At 52.3% G+C, this 18443-nt stretch overlaps 1 protein-coding gene across 1 annotated transcript in view; it reads left to right on the top strand.

Moving 5' to 3' along the window:
* The first annotated feature begins 1875 nt into the window (after positions 1-1875).
* Positions 1876-18443, top strand: part of LOC137560840 (nucleotidyltransferase MB21D2-like) — a 38039-nt gene continuing 21471 nt past the window's right edge. Inside the window, exon 1 of the mRNA XM_068271975.1 lies at positions 1876-1950. The gene's annotated coding sequence lies outside the window, so the exon portion shown is untranslated. The remainder of the gene's footprint in view (positions 1951-18443) is intronic.

Raw genomic sequence — 18443 nt, 5'->3', positions numbered from 1 at the left:
AGGTATAATCCATGCAGAGGAGGGGGATGCACTGTACAGGTAAGACTGGCCAGGTAATGGGGAAGTTAGGTGAGAGGTATAATCCATGCAGAGGAGGGGGATGCAGTGTACAGGTGAGACTGGCCAGGTAATGGGATAGTCAGGTGAGAGGTATAATCCATGCAGAGGAGGGGGCTGTACTGTACAGATGAGACTGGCCAGGTAATGGGATAGTCAGGTGAGAGGTATAATCCATGCAGGGGAGGGGGCTGTACTGTACAGGTGAGACTGGCCAGGTGACGGGATAGTCAGGTGAGAGGTATAATCCATGCAGGGGAGGGGGCTGTACTGTACAGGTGAGACTGGCCCGGAAATGGGATAGACAGGTGAAAGGTATAATCCATGCAGAGGAGGGGGCTGTACTGTACAGGTGAGACTGGCCAGGTAATGGGATAGTCAGGTGAGAGGTATAATCCATGCAGAGGAGGGGGCTGTACTGTACAGGTGAGACTGGACAGGTAATGGGATAGTCAGATGAGAGGTATAATCCATGCAGGGGAGGGGGCTGTACTGTACAGGTGAGACTGGCCAGGTATTGGAGAAGTCAGGTGAGAGGTATAATCCATGCAGGGGAGGGGGCTGCACTGTACAGGTGAGACTGGCCAGGTAACGGGGAAGTCATGTAAGAGGTATAATCCATGCAGAGGAGGGGGCTGTACTGTACAGGTGAGACTGGCCAGGTAATGGGATAGTCAGGTGAGAGGTATAATCCATGCAGGGGAGGGGGCTGTACTGTACAGGTGAGACTTGGCAGGTAAGGGGTAAGTCATGTGAGAGGTATAATCCATGCAGAGGAGGGGGCTGTACTGTACAGGTGAGACTGGCCAGGTAATTGAGAAGTCAGGTGAGAGGTATAATCCATGCAGAGGAGGGGGCTGCACTGTACAACTGAGACTGGCCATGCAATGGGATAGTCAGGTGAGAGGTATAATCCATGCAGAGGAGGGGCTGTACTGTACAGGTGAGACTGGCCAGGTAATGGGATAGTCAGGTGAGAGGTATAATCCATGCAGAGGAGGGGCTGTACTGTACAGGTGAGACTGGCCAGGTAATGGGATAATCAGGTGAGAGGTATAATCCATGCAGAGGAGGGGGCTGTACTGTACAGGTGAGACTGGACATGTAATGGGATAGTCAGGTGAGAGGTATAATCCATGCAGAGGAGGGGGCTGTACTGTACAGGTGAGACTGGCCATGTAATGGGATAGTCAGGTGAGAGGTATAATCCATGCAGAGGAGGGGCTGTACTGTACAGGTGAGACTGGCCAGTTAATGGGATAGTCAGGTGAGAGATATAAACCATGCAGGGGAGGGGCTGTACTGTACAGGTGAGACTGGCCAGGTAATGGGATAGTCAGGTGAGAGGTATAATCCATGCAGGGGAGGGTGCTGTACTGTACAGGTGAGACTGGCTAGGTAATGGGGAAGTCCGCTGAGAGGTATAATCCATGCAGAGGAGGGGGCTGTACTTTACAGGTGAGACTGGCCAGGTAATGGGGAAGTCAGCTGAAAGGTATAATCCATGCAGAGGAGGGGCTGTACTGTACAGGTGAGACTGGCCAGGTAATGGGATAGTCAGGTGAGAGGTATAATCCATGCAGAGGAGGGGGCTGTACTGTACAGGTGAGACTGGCCAGGTAATGGGGAAGTCAGGTGAGAGTTATAATCCATGAAGGGGAGGGGCTGTACTGTACAGGTGAGACTTGCCAGGTAAAAGGGAAGTCAGGTAACCAGTCAGGTGAGCTGTGAGTGGAGGGGGTGTGGCAGGTGAGATGCAGAGCAGGTAGAGGCTCTGCCACCTGGTTGGACAGGTAAGGAAACAGACAGGTAATGGGCGGGGCTTCTCTGTAGTCTCCTCCAGGAAGTGGAATGCCTGCCAGTGACCTGTCTGGATAAATCACAGGAGTGCAGGTAATTATCAGATTACCTGTGGTGTGTTGAAGGTTTGGGGACTGTGATATTATTGGGCTGTGTTGTACTGCAGCGAAGTCCTGCTGTGATTGGGTGTGGCAGACGGCTGTAGTGACTTTACTGTGATTGTTCAGCAATGGTGGACGGGGAGCACATAGGATCAGGGACGTGACAGGAGGCTGTAGTGACATTAGTGGGGAGGACAGAGGATCAGGGACGTGGCAGGAGGCTGTAGTGACATAAGGTGAGGACAGAGGATCAGGGACGAGACAGGAGGCTGCAGTGACATTAGTGGGGAGGACAGAGGATCAGGGACGTGGCAGGAGGCTGTAGTGACATAAGGTGAGGACAGAGGATCAGGGACGTGACAGGAGGCTGCAGTGACATTAGTGGGGTGGGCAGAGGATCAGGGAGGGACATGGCAGGAGGCTGTAGTGACATTAGTGGGGAGGACAGAGGATCAGGGACATGGCAGTAGGCTGTAGTGACATTAGTGGGGAGGACAGAGGATCAGGGACGTGGCAGGAGGCTGTAGTGACATTAAGGGAGGACAGAGGATCAGGGACGTGGCAGGAGGCTGTAGTGACATTAAGGGAGGACAGAGGATCAGGGACGTGGCAGGAGGCTGCAGTGACATTAGTGGGGTGGGCAGAGGATCAGGGAGGGACATGGCAGGAGGCTGTAGTGACATTAGTGGGGAGGACAGAGGATCAGGGACATGGCAGTAGGCTGTAGTGACATTAGTGGGGAGGACAGAGGATCAGGGACGTGGCAGGAGGCTGTAGTTGACATTAGTGGGGAGGACAGAGGATCAAGGACGTGGCAGAAGGCTGTAGTGACATTAGTGGGGAGGACAGAGGATCAGGGACGTGGCAGGAGGCTGTAGTGACATTAGTGGGGAGGACAGAGGATCAGGGACGTGGCAGGAGGCTGTAGTGACATTAGTGGGGTGGACAGAGGATCAGGGACTTGGCAGGATGCTGCAGTGACATTAGTGGGGTGGACAGAGGATCAGGGACGTGGCAGGATGCTGTAGTGACACTAGTGGGGAGGACAGAGGATCAGGGACACGGCCGGAGGCTGCCGTGACATTAGTGGGGAGGACAGAGGATCAGGGACGTGGCAGGAGGCTGTAGTGACATTAGTGGGGAGGACAGAGGATCAGGGACACGGCCGGAGGCTGCAGTGACATTAGTGGGGAGGACAGAGGATCAGGGACGTGGCAGGAGGCTGCAGTGACATTAGTGGGGAGGACAGAGGATCAGGGACGTGGCAGGAGGCTGTAGTGACATTAGGGGAGGCCAGAAAATCAGGGATGTGGCTGGAGGCTGCAGTGACATTAGTGGGGTGGACAGAGGATCAGAGACACGGCAGGAGGCTGTAGTGACATTAGTGGGGAGGACAGAGGATCAGGGACGTGGCAGGAGGCTGTAGTGACATTAGTGGGAGGACAGAGGATCAGGGACTCGGCCGGAGGCTGTAGTGACATTAGGGGAGGACAGAGGATCAGGGACACGGCAGGAGGCTGTAGTGACATTAGGGGAGGCCAGAGGATCAGGGACGTGGCAGGAGGCTGTAGTGACATTAGTGGGGTGGACAGAGGATCAGGGAGGGACATGGCAGGAGTCTGTAGTGACATTAGTGGGGTGGGCAGAGGATCAGGGCCGTGGCAGGAGGCTGTAGTGACATTAGTGGGAGGTCAGAGGATCAGGGACACGGCCGGAGGCTGTAGTGACATTAGGGGAGGACAGAGGATCAGGGACACGGCAGGAGGCTGTAGTGACATTAGGGGAGGCCAGAGGATCAGGGACGTGGCAGGAGGCTGTAGTGACATTAGTGGGGTGGACAGAGGATCAGGGAGGGACATGGCAGGAGGCTGCAGTGACATTAGTGGGGAGGACAGAGGATCAGGGACGTGGCAGGAGGCTGTAGTGACATTAGTGGGGAGGACAGAGGATCAGGGACGTGGCAGGAGACTGTAGTGACATTAGTGGGGAGGGCAGAGGATCAGGGACGTGGCAGGAGGCTGTAGTGACATTAGTGGGGTGGACAGAGGATCAGGGACGTGGCAGGATGCTGCAGTGACATTAGTGGGGTGGACAGAGGATCAGGGACGTGGCAGGATGCTGTAGTGACACTAGTGGGGAGGACAGAGGATTAGGGACACGGCCGGAGGCTGCCGTGACATTAGTGGGGAGGACAGAGGATCAGGGACGTGGCAGGAGGCTGTAGTGACATTAGTGGGGAGGACAGAGGATCAGGGACACGGCAGGAGGCTGTAGTGACATTAGTGGGGAGGACAGAGGATCAGGGACACGGCCGGAGGCTGCAGTGACATTAGTGGGGAGGACAGAGGATCAGGGACGTGGCAGGAGGCTGCAGTGACATTAGTGGGGAGGACAGAGGATCAGGGACGTGGCAGGAGGCTGTAGTGACATTAGGGGAGGCCAGAGGATCAGGGATGTGGCTGGAGGCTGCAGTGACATTAGTGGGGTGGACAGAGGATCAGAGACACGGCAGGAGGCTGTAGTGACATTAGTGGGGAGGACAGAGTATCAGGGACGTGGCAGGAGGCTGCAGTGACATAAGTGGGGAGGACAGAGGATCAGGGACGTGGCAGGAGGCTGTAGTGACATTAGTGGGGAGGACAGAGGATCAGGGACATGGCAGGAGGCTATAGTGACATTAGTGGGGAGGACATAGGATCAGGGACGTGGCAGGAGGCTGCAGTGACATTAGGGGAGGACAGAGGATCAGGGACGTGGCAGGAGGCTGCAGTGACATTAGGGGAGGACAGAGGATCAGGGACGTGGCAGGAGGCTGCAGTGACATTAGTGGGGAGGACAGAGGATCAGGGACGTGGCAGGAGGCTGTAGTGACATTAGTGGGGAGGAAAGAGGTACAGGGACGTGGCAGGAGGCTGTAGTGACATTAAGGGAGGACAGAGGATCAAGGACGTGGCAGGAGGCTGTAGTGACATTAGTGGGGTGGGCAGAGGATCAGGGACACGGCAGGAGGCTGTAGTGACATTAGGGGAGGCCAGAGGATCAGGGACGTGGCAGGAGGCTGTAGTGACATTAGTGGGGAGGACAGAGGATCAGGGACGTGGCAGGAGGCTGTAGTGACATTAGAGGAGGACAGAGGATCAGGGACGTGGCAGGAGACTGTAGTGACATTAGGGGAGGACAGAGGATCAGGGACGTGGCAGGAGGCTGTAGTGACATTAGTGGGGTGGGCAAAGGATCAGGGAGGGACGTGGCAGGAGGCTGTTGTGACATCAGTGGGGTGGGCAGAGGATATGGGACGTGGCAGGAGGCTGTAGTGATATTAGTGGGGAGGACAGAGGATCAGGGACGTGGCAGGAGGCTGCAGTGACATTAGTGGGGAAGACAGAGGATCAGGGACGTGGCAGGAGACTGTAGTGAAATTAGTGGGGTGGACAGAGGATCAGGGACACAGCAGGAGGCTGTAGTGACATTAGTGGGGAGGACAGAGCATCAGGGACACGGCAGGAGGCTGTAGTGACATTAGTGGGGAGGACAGAGGATCAGGGACACGGCCGGAGGCTGCAGTGACATTAGTGGGGTGGACAGAGGATCAGGGACACGGCAGGAGTCTGTAGTGACATTAGTGGGGTGGGCAGAGGATCAGGGACGTGGCAGGAGGCTGTAGTGACATTAGTGGGGTGGACAGAGGATCAGGGAGGGACATGGCAGGAGGCTGTAGTGACATTAGTGGGGAGGACAAAGGATCAGGGACGTGGCAGGAGGCTGCAGTGACATTAGTGGGGAGTACAGACGATCAGGGACACGGCAGGAGGCTGTAGTGACATTAGGGGAGGACAGAGGATCAGGGACGTGGCAGGAGGCTGTAGTGACATTAGTGGGGAGGACAGAGGATCAGGGACATGGCAGGAGGCTGCAGTGACATGTGGGGTGGGCAGAGGATCAGGGACATGGCAGGAGGCTGTAGTGACATTAGTGGGGAGGACAGAGGATCAGGGACGTGGCAGGAGGCTGCAGTGACATTAGTGGGGAGGACAGAGGATCAGGGACGTGGCAGGAGACTGTAGTGACATTAGTGGGGAGGACAGAGGATCAGGGACGTGGCAGGAGGCTGCAGTGACATTAGTGGGGAGGACAGAGGATCAGGGACGTGGCAGGAGACTGTAGTGACATTAGTGGGGAGGACAGAGGATCAGGGACGTGGCAGGAGGCTGTAGTGACATTAGTGGGGAGGACAGAGGATCAGGGACATGGCAGGAGGCTGTAGTGACGTTAGTGGGAGGACAGAGGATCAGGGACGTGGCAGGAGGCTGTAGTGACATTAGGGAAGGACAGAGGATCAGGGACGTGGCAGGAGGCTGTAGTGACATTAGTGGGGAGGACAGAGGATCAGGGACGTGGCAGGAGGCTGTAGTGACATTAGTGGGGTGGGCAGAGGATATGGGACGTGGCAGGAGGTTGTAGTGACATTAGTGGGGAGGACAGAGGATCAGGGAAGTGGCAGGAGGCTGTAGTGACATTAGTGGGGAGGACAAAGGATCAGGGACGTGGCAGGAGGCTGTAGTGACATTAGTGGGGAGGACAGAGGATCAGGGACGTGGCAGGAGGCTGTAGTGACATTAGTGGGGTGGGCAGAGGATATGGGACGTGGCAGGAGGCTGTAGTGACATTAGTGGGGAGGACAGAGGATCAGGGACGTGGCAGGAGGCTGTAGTGACATTAGTGGGGAGGACAGAGGATCAGGGACGTGGCAGGAGGCTGTAGTGACATTAGGGAAGGACAGAGGATCAGGGACGTGGCAGGAGGCTGCAGTGACATTAGTGGAGAGGACAGAGGATCAGGGACACGGCAGGAGGCTGTAGTGACATTAGTGGGGTGGGCAGAGGATCAGGGACGTGGCAGGAGGCTGTAGTGACATTAGTGGGAGAACAGAGGATCAGGGACGTGGCAGGAGGCTGTAGTGACATTAGTGGGGAGGACAGAGGATCAGGGACACGGCCGGAGGCTGTAGTGACATTAGGGGAGGACAGAGGATCAGGGACACGGCAGGAGGCTGTAGTGACATTAGGGGAGGCCAGAGGATCAGGGACGTAGCAGGAGGCTGTAGTGACATTAGTGGGGTGGACAGAGGATCAGGGAGGGACATGGCAGGAGGCTGTAGTGACATTAGTGGGGTGGACAGAGGATCAGGGAGGGACGTGACAGGAGGCTGCAGTGACATTAGTGGGGAGGACAGAGGATCAGGGACGTGGCAGGAGGCTGTAGTGACATTAGTGGGGAGGACAGAGGATCAGGGACGTGGCAGGAGACTGTAGTGACATTAGTGGGGAGGACAGAGGATCAGGGACATGGCAGGAGACTGTAGTGACATTAGTGGGGAGGACAGAGGATCAGGGATGTGACAGGAGGCTGCAGTGACATTAGTGGGGAGGACAGAGGATCAGGGACGTGGCAGGAGACTGTAGTGACATTAGTGGGGAGGACAGAGGATCAGGGACGTGTCAGGAGGCTGCAGTGACATTAGTGGGGAGGACAGAGGATCAGGGATGTGGCAGGAGGCTGTAGTGACATAAGGTGAGGACAGACGATCAGGGACGTGGCAGGAGGCTGTAGTGATGTCAGTGGGAGGACAGAGGATCAGGGACGTGGCAGGAGGCTGTAGTGACATTAGTGGGGAGGACAGAGGATCAGGAACGTGGCAGGAGGCTGCAGTGACATTAGTGGGGAGGACAGAGGATCAGGGACGTGGCAGGAGGCTGTAGTGACATTAGTGGGGAGGACAGAGGATCAGGGACGTGGCAGGAGGCTGCAGTGACTTTAGTGGGGAGGACAGAGGATCAGGGACACGGCAGGAGGCTGCAGTGACATTAGTGGGGAGGACAGAGGATCAGGGACACGGCAGGAGGCTGTAGTGACATTAGGGGAGGACAGAGGATCAGGGACGTGGCAGGAGGCTGTAGTGACATTAGTGGGGAGGACAGAGGATCAGGGACGTGGCAGGAGGCTGCAGTGACATGTGGGGAGGACAGAGGATCAGGGACGTGGCAGGAGGCTGCAGTGACATTAGTGGGGAGGACAGAGGATCAGGGACACGGCAGGAGGCTGCAGTGACATTAGTGGGGAGGACAGAGGATCAGGGACGTGGCAGGAGGCTGCAGTGACATTAGTGGGGAGGACAGAGGATCAGGGATGTGGCAGGAGGCTGTAGTGACATAAGGTGAGGACAGAGGATCAGGGACGTGGCAGGAGGCTGTAGTGACGTTAGTGGGAGGATAGAGGATCAGGGACGTGGCAGGAGGCTGTAGTGACATTAGGGAAGGACAGAGGATCAGGGACGTGGCAGGAGGCTGTAGTGACATTAGTGGGGAGGACAGAGGATCAGGGACGTGGCAGGAGGCTGCAGTGACATTAGTGGGGAGGACAGAGGATCAGGGACGTGGCAGGAGGCTGTAGTGACATTAGTGGGGAGGACAGAGGATCAGGGACGTGGCAGGAGGCTGTAGTGACATTAGTGGGGAGGACAGAGGATCAGGGACGTGGCAGGAGGCTGTAGTGACATTAGTGGGGAGGACAGAGGATCAGGGACGTGGCAGGAGGCTGTAGTGACATTAGTGGGGAGGACAGAGGATTAGGGGCACGGCAGGAGGCTGTAGTGACATTAGTGGGGTGGACAGAGGATCAGGGACGTGGCAGGAGGCTGTAGTGACATTAGGGGAGGACAGAGGATTAGGGACACGGCTCCCCGCCTCTCTGAGTGGTGTCAGCAGGGCTCAGTCATTCAGGCTGGACGTTGGACAACACAGAAGTCATCCAGTGAAATGTGAACATAAGTTTGCAACCTGACCTGGGTCATATCAGAATAGAGGGATGATTGCTGAAAGTTTAAGGTAGGCATACATCAGGTGACTTGGCGGTCGATCGACCATCCAATTTGATAATAATAGGATTCAGATGAAAATGAGTGCCACCAAGTAAGTGCATGCCCGATGGACAATGCAACCAATTTCAGGCTGATGATCGGTCGGACATGCTGCAAGATGTCCGGTTGGCGAGTGAAGATCCCCCCGGCGCTGTTCCCCTAGTGGTTTAATGTGTGTGCATTTATACATAACCTGTCCTGTGTCGCGGTGCCCATCTTCCCAATCCGACGCTCTCCTATAAGCTGTATACACGCAGGGCCGGATTTGTACTTGTTACCGTCCAAGACCACTGCCACCAGCTGCCCCCTTCAGTATAGGTAGCCAGATGACTCCTCCCCCCTTTCCCTCCAGTATAGAGAGCCAGATGACTCCTCCTCCCTTTCCCTCCAGTATGGGGAGCCAGATGACCCCTCCCCCTTTCCCTCCAGTATAGGGAGCCAGATGACTCCTCCTCCCATTCCCTCCAGTATAGGGAGCCAGATGACTCCTCCACCCTTCCCCTCCAGTATAGGGAGGCAGATGACTCCTCCTCCCTTTCCCTCCAGTATAGGGAGCCAGATGACCCCTGCCCCCTTTCCCTCCAGTATAGGGAGCCAGATGACTCCTCCTCCCTTTCCCTCCAGTATAGAGAGGCAGATGACCCTTGCCCCCTTTCCCTCCAGTATAGGGAGCCAGATGACCCCTCCCCCTTTCCCTCCAGTATAGGGAGCCAGATGACTCCTCCACCCTTCCCCTCCAGTATAGGGAGGCAGATGACCCCTGCCCCCTTTCCCTCCAGTATAGGGAGCCAGATGACTCCTCCTCCCTTTCCCTCCAGTATAGGGAGCCAGATGACTCCTCCTCCCATTCCCTCCAGTATAGGGAGCCAGATGACTCCTCCACCCTTCCCCTCCAGTATAGGGAGGCAGATGACCCCTGCCCCCTTTCCCTCCAGTATAGGGAGCCAGATGACTCCTCCTCCCTTTCCCTCCAGTATAGGGAGACAGATGACTCCTCCCCCTTTACCTCCAGTATAGGGAGCCAGATGACTCCTCCTCCCATTCCCTCCAGTATAGGGAGCCAGATGACTCCTCCTCCCTTTCCCTCCAGTATAGGGAGCCAGATGACTCCTCCTCCCTTTCCCTCCAGTATAGGGAGCCAGATGACTCCTCCTCCCATTCCCTCCAGTATAGGGAGCCAGATGACTCCTCCTCCCTTTCCCTCCAGTATAGGGAGCCAGATGACCCCTCCCCCTTTCCCTCCAGTATAGGGAGCCAGATGACCCCTCCCCCTTTCCCTCCAGTATAGGGAACCAGATGACTCCTCCTCCCTTTCCCTCCAGTATAGGTAGCCAGATGACTCCCTTAATTCCTCCTCCCCCCCCCTTTAGTATAGGTAGCCAGCTCACCTTCACACCGCAGCAGCCATCATTGTCACTCATTTCTCCACTTGCCTCCAGTGCAGAAGCTTCCTCTTCCTTTCCATCTCCTATGCTGCCCAAGTCCATATCTACCCGCCACAATGCAAACGTGCACAGAGAGCAAGGTGGCTGCTGTACAGGTGGCTGGCAGGCGAGTACTGTGGTCAGACGTTCGCCTGATCTCCCTGCATTGCAGCATTTGCAAGCTTGCAAATGCTGCACCAGTTCAGCCTGCTGCTGTGGTGCCCTAGGCCATGGCCTAGTTGACCTTGGCCTAAATCTGGCCCTGTATACACGCCACCGGCAGCAGAAGTGCGGTGCATGCGGAGGATGGACTGGCACCGCAACACAGGACAGGTAATATATAAATACACACATAATAAACATTAGGGGAACAGCGGCGAGGCAGAGGATGCAGAGAGCTCCGCTGATTCCCGAGACATTTCAGCATGGAATTGATCGGGAATTGGCCTGCATTGTATGGGCAGCTGGCAGATCTCGCCTATATCAGGTCTGATCTGAGAGAGACCTGTCTCTTGGTTGAGGCCGGGTGCACACATAGCAGAAACGCTAGAATTGTGGGAATCGCTGCGTTTATGACGCTAATGGAAGTCTATGGGCTGCAGGAAAAAACACATCTAAAAACGCATATGTGTTTTGTATGCATAGGGTTTTTTTTGCATATTTTGCAAAAATGCACATAATGAAAGTCAATAGGAATGCAAATGTATGCATGTGTTTTTTGTGCATTTTTATAAAAACAAAAAATGTTTTTCTGATGTATTTCCGCTTCCTGTTATCTTCCTAGTGATTTGTATATGCAAAACGCAGGCAAAAGGCTTGAAAAACGCATCTGTGGTTAAAAAAAAAAAAAAAAAAAAAGTAATGCCAACGCACCAAAAATGCAGTAAAGATGCCCCAAAAACACACACAAAAACCCTGCACATGACATAAAATGCAGCCTTTCATGTTGTGTTGTGTGTGTGCACCGAGCCTGACTCCGCCCATCATTGCTAGGGGTGTGAGCAGCTTTACTAGGGGGGCATTTGTAATGACCCCCCCCCCCCCCACCAGGTCTTTCCTGTGAGAGTCCCCGATTTATAACGGAGGGGATCTGATCGGTTACAGGGGTGGATGATACTTGCTGCTGTTTAGAAACGGTTGATGAGATGCAAATGTAATGTACATTGTATGCGCCTGAGAGTTCAGCCAATCAAATGCACTCCTGGACAATTCTGAATCAGTCCAATTCCCTGCTGCATACAATTTGCATGATATTCGCACACACATTATTATTTACATCTCATTGAACATCTCTTGTGGCCTAAGCTGCATTCACTTGAAGGGAACCTGAATTGAGAGGGAAATGGTGGCTGCCATATTTGATGCCATATTTAGCTCCTTTTAAACAATACAAGTTGCCTGGCAATCTGGCAGTTTGGTAGTAGTTGAGCATTTTTGTGAAATCGCCTCCTTTTCACTTGTGAATCCGCCCCAGGTCTTGCCCCTCCCCCACTCTGTCTCTCTGTATTCATCTCTCCAGCCAGCACACTCCTCCCTCTTGTCTCCCCCCTCACCAGAGGCGACAGTTATAGATCCCCCTGGGTGCCCCCGCACAGCGTAATTCTGCAACTATGCTGGTGCACGTGCAGAGGAGGCGGAGCCACCCATCCCCAGATGCCGGGTTGCCTCTTCACCCCCCACACACGGTACAATAGTGCAAAAGTATCAATAAAGCATACTTTTTATTGCCTAGCCAAGACACAGAACACATATATTGCACTTTTCTCCTGCAGCCACATAGGGCACATTCCACGAGTAACCAGGATCATTAGGAAGCCTTGCCCAAACACTCCTTACTGTTTTACAAAGTGGCGTGAGCCAGGATTTGATCCCTGGTCAAAGGCTCAAACCATCAAAGGCAAAAGCCTGACCAGTACACTATCCAGCTGACTATATGCTTCACTGCATCCAGCCCAATGCACAGAACATGCACTGTATGCTTCACTGCATCCAGCCCAATGCACAGAACATGCACTGTATGCTTCACTGCATCCAGCCCAATGCACCGAACATGCACTGTATGCTTCACTGCATCCAGCCCAATGCACAGAATATGCACTGTATGCTTCATTGCACCGAGCCTAATGCACAGAATATGCACTGTATGCTTCACTGCATCCAGTCCAATGCACAGAATATGCACTGTATGCTTCATTGCACCGAGCCCAATGCACAGAATATGCACTGTATGATTCACTGCCTCTAGCCCAATGCACAGAGCATGCACTGTATGCTTCACTGCATCCAGCCCAATGCACAGAACATGCACTGTATGCTGCACTGCATCCAGCCCAATGCACAGAACATGCACTGTATGCTTCATTGCACCTAGCCCAATGCACAGAATATGCACTGTATGATTCACTGCCTCTAGCCCAATGCACAGAACATGTACTGTATGCTTCACTGCATCCAGCCCAATGCACAGAACATGCACTGTATGCTTCACTGCATCCAGCCCAATGCACAGAACATGCACTGTATGCTTCACTACATCCAGCCCAGTGCACAGAACATGCACTGTATGCTTCACTGCATCCAGCCCAATGTACAGAACATGCACTGTATGCTTCACTGCACCCAGCCCAATGCACAGAACATGCAATGTATGCTTCACTGCATCCAGCCCAATGCACAGAACATGCACTGTATGCTTCACTGCAGCCAGCCCAATGCACAGAACATGCACTGTGTGCTTCACTGCATCCAGCCCAATGCACAGAGCATTCACTGCATCCAGCCCAATGCACAGCAAATGCACGGTATGCTTTACTGCATCCAGCCCAAAGCACAGAACATGCACTGTATGCTTCACTGCATCCTGCCCAATGCACAGAACATGCACTGTATGCTGCACTGCATCCAGCCCAATGCACAGAACGTGCACTGTATGCTTCACTGCATCCAGCCCAATGCACAGAATATGCACTGTATGCTTCATTGCATCCAGCCCAATGCACAGAATATGCACTGTATGCTTCACTGCCTCCAGCCCAATGCACAGCAAATGCACTGTATGATTCACTGAATCCAGTCCAATGCACAGAACACACACTGCATGCTTCACTGCATCCAGCCCAATGCACAGAACATGCACTGTATGCTTCACTGCATCCAGTCCAATGCACAGAACATGCACTGTATGCTTCACTGCATCCAGTCCAATGCACAGAACATGCACTGTATGCTTCATTGCATCCAGCCCAATGCACAGAACATGCACTGTATGCTTCACTGCATCCAGTCCAATGCACAGAACATGCACTGTATGCTTCACTGCATCCAGCCCAATGCACAGAACATGCACTGTATGCTTCACTGCATCCAGACCAATGCACAGAATATGCACTGTATGCTTCATTGCACCGAGCCCAATGCACAGAATATGCACTGTATGCTTCACTGCATCCAGTCCAATGCACAGAACATGCACTGTATGCTTCACTGCATCCAGTCCAATGCACAGAACATGCACTGTATGCTTCACTGCATCCAGCCCAATGCACAGAATATGCACTGTATGCTTCACTGCACCCAGCCCAATGCACAGAATATGCACTGTATGCTTCATTGCACCGAGCCCAATGCACAGAACATGCACTGTATGATTCACTGCACCCAGCCCAATGCACAGAACATGCACTGTATGCTTCACTGCATCCAGCCCAAAGCACAGAACATGCACTGTATGATTCACTGCACCCAGCCCAATGCACAGAACATGCACTGTATGCTTCACTGCATCCTGCCCAATGCACAGAACATGCACTGTATGCTTCACTGCATCCTGCCCAGTGCACAGAACATGCACTGTATGCTTCACTGCATCCAGCCCAATGCACAGAACATGCACTGTATGCTTCACTGCATCCAGCCCAATGCACAGAATATGCACTGTATGCTTCATTGCACCGAGCCCAATGCACAGAACATGCACTGTATGCTTCACTGCATACAGCCCAATGCACAGAACATGCACTGTATGCTTCACTGCATACAGCCAAATGCACAGAACATGCACTGTATGCTTCACTGCATCCAGCCCAATGCACAGAACATGCACTGTATGCTTCACTGCATCCAGCCCAATGCACAGAGCATTCACTGCATCCAGCCCAATGCACAGAACATGCACTGTATGCTTCACTGCATCCTGCCCAATGCACAGAACATGCACAGAACATGCATGGCATGTCTTGTTCCCGCTTTTAGGGCTGGTGCACACCGAGCGGCTTTTTCAGCGTTTCTGCAGCCGCCTGCGGCTGTGGATACGCTTGGTCAATGTATCTCAATGGGGTGGTTCACACCAGAGCGGGAGGCGTTGTGCAGAAACGCATACTCCCGGGGTGAGGCATTTTTTGGATTGCGGATGCGTTTCTGCCTCAATGTTAAGTATAGGAAAAATGCAAACTGCTCTGAAAAACGCCTGTTCAGAGCGGTTTTGCCGGCGTTTTTGTTACAGAAGCTGTCCAGTAACAGCTTTACTGTAACAATATATGAAATCTACTACACCAAAACCGCTACACAAAACCGCAAAACGCTAGCTGAAACGCTACAGAAAAATAAGAAAAAGCGTTTCAAAATCTGCTAGCATTTTGTGGATCTGCTAGCGGGTTTTGGTGTGCACCAGGCCTCACAGGGAATGCCTCCTGTGAATGTAGTCTAAGGGCCCGTTCAGACTGCACGCGTTTCCAGCCGCGTTTTGGAAATGCGTGCGGGAGGCCGACACGCACGACATCAGACAGTGCATAGAGTGCACTGTCTGATGTTCACACTGCATGCATTCCGGACCTGTGCGGTCCGGGAACACATGCTGCACGCAGATTTTGCAAAAACGCGCGGCTGTCCCATTCACTTTTCGGTGATGGGATCAGCCACGCAACGCATACAAACGTGCGTGCGTTCGCATGCGTTGCGTTACGCATGCGTGGCTGTCCGCGATTGTAATGTGAACGGCCCTTAAAACACTCAGGGCCCATTCACACTGGAAGTGCTTTTCTGAGCGTTTTGCGATTGATTAGTGTTTTTTAAAATTGCTCCCATTCACTTTCATTAAAATCGTAGAAAAATCGTCACAATGTTTGCGTACAAAATTGCGAAATTACTGCAATTTTTCCACAATTTTTTCTGCAATTTTAATGAAAGTGAATGGGAGCGATTTAAAAAAAAAAACACGAATCAATTGCAAAACGTTCAGAAAAGCGCTTCCAGTGTGAATGGGCCCTAAGGGCCGTTTACACGAGACGCGTTGCTATGTGGAAACCGCTCTGCAAGGAAACTGCAACTAATTCACTAGGGATGCTCACCGCGGAATTCCGTTTTCCGTGATTCCGGCCGGAAATTAGTGATTCCGTTCCGTTGCATCGGATCAGAATTGCCATAGCGCTATAGAGGAAATTCTGCGGAACGATGTGTCATTGGGCTCTATTCTCAATGAGTTACCACATGAGTTAAATTAGGTAGTAATAAACACCGACCAAAATATCTCCATTTTGAAATTCACAATTCTTTTTCTCCCTAAATTACCTCATGCGGTAAAAGTGTGGTAATTGCCTCAACATGTATCTCCAATTTGAGATTCTCAATTGAAAAGTTGGTGTTAATTAAGGATTTTTTTTATCCCCTACAAATGGCAGGTGATAATTATCACTTCTCGGCTGTTGGCCGTCAGGATGGAGTCTTTTGAGCTTTGTTTGCTGGAGTTTATGTCAATTTTACACAGAAGGCAGAAAAGACGAGTGTGTCTAATCTCAAGGCGCACTTTCACACCTCGTACAGTCTTTTATATGATTTTATAGATGCCGAGGAGGAAATTCCTCTCTGCTCTAAAAGATAATCAACAGCATAATAACCTTTAAAGAAAAAAAACATTTCCTTGTTACAGCTGATACAAATCCTGCAAAATATCTCCAGTGTATGTACTTCCCGCTTTCATGGAAGCAGACATAGGGTTAACATTCTATTTACACATTAGCTGCACATTAGCTGGCACAGCTGAGAGCTCAAATTACAGTTGTGATTATTCACAGATGAGGGGGAATTAGTCAGGCTAAATTATATACATATGGGGTGCATTTATATATGTTTTCCTTCTGTCCTGCGCAAGAGTTGAGGTCCCACTGTAAATGTGACAGGCTTTCCTGGGCCGTCTCTGTGTAATGGGTGGCAAGTATGTGGGCTGCCCTACAGTGGTCAAAAAGCTTTATTTCTGTACATATTACTGACAGTTTTATCACCTGTTTTACCGCACTTTTATCAAATATTTATCACACTTGGTACATTTTTAGTGAATACTCACTATTTTCACTATTTTTAGTGAATTATCACTGGAGGTAATTTTTCACCCAAAAAAGAGTTACTGCACATGGTTTTGTGAATAGAGCCCATTGAGGCGGAATGCAGAATTTTGTAAGCCAATCACAAGGAAGCCCCTAGAAGAAGTTTAAAGTGAAAACAACAGGATTTCTTCATGAAAATCGGCATTTCTGCACCAATCAGAGGCTTACAAAAACCACCCAAACAGAATTCTGCATGAAAATAGGAATTATTTCAGCACCAATTACATTGGCCTCGATTCATAAAGCATTCCCGCATGCGGAAATGCAGAAAACAGACGATTTTACCGAACACCGAGCAAAATGTGTATTCATAAAGGCTGTTTCCGCATGCGGAGCTGACATTCCGGAGCAGAGTGATAAATCACCGCCTTATGCGGCGATTCTAGGCGGAAATGTAACAAAATGTCCATTCATAAATGTAACAAAATGTCCATTCATAAAAATTAGAGCAAGCGTTATGCGGACGGGAAATACCGCTTGCTCGGATGTGGCGATAAGCGTGCGGAGTACATGTAAGTCAATGGGACAGACCTCCCAAGCAGCAGCAGAGACAGCAGCACACTGAGGAACTCTGCCTGCTCCTGTGTTTCCGCAAGACTCCCACCAGCCTACCGCCTGCCTACAGCGGGAAATCTCCTCTCTGCTATCGCAACTGGCAACATTTTATGAATGCCCACCCAGAAGTCTGAAATACCGAGCGCAGAGTTTCCCCGCACTGATTTACTTCACCGAACACATTTTTATGAATCGAGGCCAATGTTAACAAAAACAATCCTATGTTAGCAACCAGCTCCCTAGCTATCTCACCTATCCCAACCATTTTGTATAGGTCCCAAAGCTTATGCGACACCTCCTACGGCGCCAAAACCACCGCCATGGGACCAACGCCAGGTCCCAAAGCTTACGCGACACATGCTGTGGTACCAAAATGACCACCATGGGACCACCGCCAGGTCCCATAGCTTACGTGACACCTTCTGCGGTGCAAAAAGCACCACCATGGAACCACCGCCAGGTCCCAAAGCTTACGCGACACCTCCTGCGGCGCAAAAAACCACCGCCATGGATCTACTGCCAGGTCCCATAGCTTACGCGATACCTCCTGTGGCGTCAAAACCACCGCCATGGGACCACCGCTAGGTCCCATGGCTTAAGCGACACCTCCTGCGGCGCAAAAACTACCGCCATGGGACTACTGCTAGGTCCCATGGCTTAAGTGACACCTCCTGCGGCGCCAAAACCACCGCCATGGGACCACCGCTATATCCTATGGCTTAAGCGACACCTCCTGCTGCAAAAAAAAAAAATGACTGGGGGAACAGCCACTAGATCCCATGGGCTACCATTTAGCATAAACAAGGTTTCATTTGCGATTACTTAAATATTTCGCCGGAATGAATTCCGCGGAAATGCACAAAATTCCGCGGAAATGCACAAAATTCCGCGGAAATGTAATTTCAATGAAATTTAGCGCTGGCGGAATTCCGCAATTCCGTCAGAACGAAATTTGCTCATTCCGATCATCCCTACAATTCACGTCAATTCAGTTTGCATTGACACAAATTTACCTACGTGATCAGGCGCGATACGGGGAAATTAAGGACAGCATGCTGCAGTTTTGGAAATAAATGTATTACTGATCACTCCTGATGTGGACTGCCAGCGTGAGGCGGCGCCTGTGTGCGGCCGGCGTGGATGTCAGAGGGGGTCAGGCTGACCTTGTGGCAGGCAGCTCGCTGGGATTCTGTACATAATGATTGCTGACAGA

The sequence above is a fragment of the Hyperolius riggenbachi genome, chromosome 3 (genome assembly GCF_040937935.1).
Source record: "Hyperolius riggenbachi isolate aHypRig1 chromosome 3, aHypRig1.pri, whole genome shotgun sequence".
NCBI classification, from domain to species: domain Eukaryota; kingdom Metazoa; phylum Chordata; class Amphibia; order Anura; family Hyperoliidae; genus Hyperolius; species Hyperolius riggenbachi.
Note: the sequence above shows the minus strand (reverse complement) of the source record. Positions and strands in the feature narration are given on the sequence as shown.